Here is a 4,417-nt window from a genome sequence, read left to right as displayed (position 1 = left end):
TTCTTGTCTCTTTTTTCCGTCTGACCAATTCTGCTTTTTTAAAGCATTCTTCTCCTCAATAACTTTTTGAACTGTTTTATCCATTTGACCTAAGCTGGCTTTTAGCATGCTATTTTCTTCGGCATTTTTTGGAGCTTCTTGACTAAGCTGCTGACTTCATTTTCATGTTTTTCCTGCATCTCTCTCATTTCTTTTCCCATTTTTTTCCTTCTATCTCCCTCACTTGATTTTCAAAGTCTTGTTTGAGCTCTGTCATAGCCTGAGCACAATATCTGTTTTTCTTGGAGTCTTTAGATGCAGGAGCTTGTACCTCCTCATCTTCAGATTGAGTGTTTTGATCCTTCTTGGGCTCAATGGTGTTCCTATTTTTCTCTGCTTACTCATTTTCCCAGCCTGATCCTGGTTTTGGGGTGCTTCCTGAGCTTTTGGGTCACCCCCACAAAGATTTCAGTGTGTTAGACTCTGTCCTCCCTCATGGTCTCTGAATGACCACAAGTGCACCCCTCTGCCATTGGGCTGAGGTGGGGGGGCCCTGCTGTTCCATGGGGGGCCTAGACTGCGATCAGGATCTGAGTGTGGTCAGAACCCCAGCGTCCTGTTCCAGGGACAGAGGACAGAGATCCACAGTCTCTCTTCACTCCCTTCCCTAGGCTCAGCACTCATGCCCTGAGGGCTCCTGCTTACAGGCTTCTGGGCTTCTGCTTCTTGTTCCTGGATCTGGGCTGCTGTGTCCATGCTGTTTGCAGTGTGCCCTAAGGGATGGGCTTCATGTGCTCACTCTGAAAGAGGTCCCCCCTGCTGATCCCCCAATTTGTTCCCCATGCTCCCCCAGGGTGTAAGTCAGGAAAATCCCCCCCTGTTGGGAGCCGTGGCTACCAGAGCCCTGGGGCTGCCTCCAGGAGTCTATAATACCTTTGCTCTGCTGGGCCACCCCTCTGGTGAGCTGTTCTTCAGACAGCAGGGAACAGAGCCTTTCTGCTCTTTTCCGGGTTACCTTGAGTTGGAGAACTGCCTCACTGGGTCCCTCTGTGGGTCCTCTCTCTCAAAAATTTAGTTAGAATCCTTAGTTTATAAGTATTAAGAGAGAACACCTAAGAGACGATCCTCTCTTGTCGCCATCTTGGCTCTGTCCGCCCCCATTTCTGCCTTTTAAAGCATTCTCCTCAATAACTTTTTGATCTGTTTTATCCATTTGACCTAAGCTTTTTGACATGTTATTTTTCTTTAGCATTTTTTTGGATCTCTTTGACTAAGCTGCTGACTTCATTTTCATGTTTGTCCTGCATCTCTCTCATTTCTGTTCCCAATTTTTACTCTATCTCCCTTACTTGATTTTCAAAATCTTTTTTGAGCTCTCTCACAGCCCAACTTCTATATTTCTTGGAGTCTTTAAATGTAGAATTTTTGGATTTTCTCACCTTCAGATTGAGTATTTTTGATTCTCCATGGGATCATAGACAAAGTAATTTCAATGGTCTGGTTCCTTTTTTCTCCCTATTTACTCATATCCCAAGCCTGTGCCTGGTTTTGGTGTGCATCTTGAACTTTTGAATTTTATTGAGACACTCCCACAAGGACCTCAGTGTGTGAATCTTTGCTCTCCTGGTCTGTGAATGATCCCAAGTGCACCACTCTGCCATGGGCTTGAGGTGGGGGGGGTCCCTACTCTATGGGGAGCCTTGTCTGTGATCAGGATCTGAATGTAAGCCTCAGAGTCCTGTTCCAGGGACAGAGGACAGACCCTGGAACTCTGTCTCCGATTCCCTTACCTTCCGGAGGCTGAGCACTCAGGGCACAACTACCTGGAGGCTTCTGCTGGGCAACTCCACAGACCTGCTTTGTTTCCTGGATCTGGGCTGCCATGATCACACTGAGGGCCTGGGCTTCACACTCATTCTGGAAGAGGTCTCCCTGCTGATCTTTCAAGCTGTGCTTGGTACTCCCTGGGGTATAGGTCAGGAAACTCATTCTGCTGCTGGGAACCACAGTTCCCAGGTTCCCTAGGGCTGTTCCCTTGGGAGAGATGAAGTTCCTTCACTCTGGCAGGGCCACCCCCTAACCCGTGGAACAGAGTTTTTCCCACTATTTTCTAGGTTACCTTGGGCTGGAGAATTGCCTTACTGGATCTTTCTGTGGGTTTTGTCTCTCAAAAATTTATAGTCATAATTTTAAGATTTTTGAAATATTTTGGAGAGAGCACCTAGGAGAGGCTTTTTGACTGCCACCATCTTGACTCTGCCCCCTCTAATCTCCTTTTTTGACCAAGTAGTTGTTATATAATATTATTTTAATTTTTCATGTAATATGTTAAAATATTTACATTGTATACTTATGCAATGAAGTGCATCACCGAATTTTGGCAAACTTTCAAGAACACATAATCCCCTGATTTGGTAAATGATAATTAATGATTGATAAGCATATATTAAATCTGATAAATACCTAAACAGCTAAACATTTGCTAATGAATGTTAATTTAGTTTTGTTATAAACTTAGGTAAATAATAACCAATCAGAATTTCAATGCAATTTGTTAAAGTTTCTATTGGTTGTTTTTTTTCCCCAAATCATAAAAACCCACTGTGGCTCTTAGTCATCAGTCTGCTACTGAATCTTGACTAGGACATACTCCTGAATTTCTCGAACTTGAAGATTTGAGGATTCTATATTTGATCAAAGACAATGTCAATTGCCAGAGAGTGGCCAAAATATAATTTTGTCAGGCATACAACTTTTAGCTGCTCTGAGAGGGAATGTCTCTAATACATTAGTCTCTAATACATTTGATATGAAATTCATTTACTGGGTTTTATAGGAATCCTGTTGATTTGTTTATGCATTGTTTGCTGTTGCTGCTGTGTGGTTGTTCTTTTATTCCTCAAGCTTTGATGCTTCTTCAGGTAGATTAATCAAATCTGTTTTAATATCTTGAGTTATATTTTTAATTGATATAATCATTATCATATATATCAGAAAATAAGATTTAAGTGTATAATGTGTGGGAACATAATAACACATTCACCTACCATACAGGGTTTTTTTTTGTGTGGAATTGACTTTATATTCCATCAGGTGCCATATATTAAATGTGAACTATCATTGTGGATGTTCATGACCAGGAATGAAACATAAAAAAACTATTACATAAAGAATTCAAGGACCAGATAAATATTAGTTACTGAGACAGTTGTTTATAAGTTATTTTGTTTTCAAATAGGTAGAAGAAGAGAGACTGACAGTAAAGGAATGAAGGTTTTATTGGAACCATGAACAAGAATAAGTATCAATCAGCATCCTCTTTCCTTAATGAAGGCATAGTATGACCTAAATCAGTAGTTCCATTAGTTATGTAGGAAACAATGGATTATCATGTACAGATTATTACAAATATGGACAGTTCTATAAATAAATAATCAGAAACTGAACATTACAGTAAGTCCTACAGAATGAGTAACTCACGGTTATCAGATATTAGAATGCTGAAGGAAAGTTATTTCCTTACCTTCTGGGAAAGTCTAGTTCAAGGCTCCTCAAGAGGAGACAGAAAACTAGAAATAAACAATAATCGGGGTGAGGTGATATCTTATTTCTGGGAGAAGAGTAGAGGATCAAAGAGAAGTTAATTCTTGAAAAATAAAATTGGTGAACAAAACTTAAAACATGTGTATTTGCCTTTAATATTGGTATTTACTGGAAGTCCAATGATATAATTGCTTGCTTCTATAATGTTTCGTCCTTCCCTTCAAGTAATATTGCCACATGCTTGGGGTCAAAGTATTTATACATATTCCTCATTTCTACACAATAAAGAGCCTTTTAAAGGGATTATGTGGGCAAATATATAAGAGATGAGAATTAAATGAAGACATAGAATGTTCTTTTGGGTCTTAATATTCTTATCATGATGACTGTAAAAAGACACTAAACCATTTTGATAAACTAAAAGTAGGCTTCTTATATTCACACATTTAGCATCATCATCATCATCTATCACAAAGAGTAGACAGTTGTGAGCAAGATGTTGGTTTCAAAACACAAATAGACTACTTTATTCTTGCTTAGTCATTCAGTTGAGTCTTCATGATCCCATAGGAAACATTGGCCAGGAAATTTTCTTGGTAAAGATATTAGAAGGCTTTGCCTTTTCCTTCTTCAGTGAATTCAGGCAAACAGAGTTTAAATGACTTGTAAAAGGTCACAAAACTAATAAGTGTCTGAGCATGAACTTCAACTCAGGTCTTCCTGAGTGCAGACTCAGTATTCTATTCACTAAACCACCAAACTGTCTCTTCTAGTCTACTTCTTCATCATCGTTTTTCTGAGTCTTTGGGACTCTAATTCTTTTTTTTTCTTTTACATTAAAATCTTCATTTCATTTTATGAGGATTATTGTCAATTTGTTATTCTCTTTACGTTT

This window comes from Macrotis lagotis, chromosome X, assembly GCF_037893015.1.
Source record: "Macrotis lagotis isolate mMagLag1 chromosome X, bilby.v1.9.chrom.fasta, whole genome shotgun sequence".
Lineage (NCBI taxonomy): Eukaryota > Metazoa > Chordata > Mammalia > Peramelemorphia > Peramelidae > Macrotis > Macrotis lagotis.
This window is presented reverse-complemented; position numbering follows the sequence as displayed.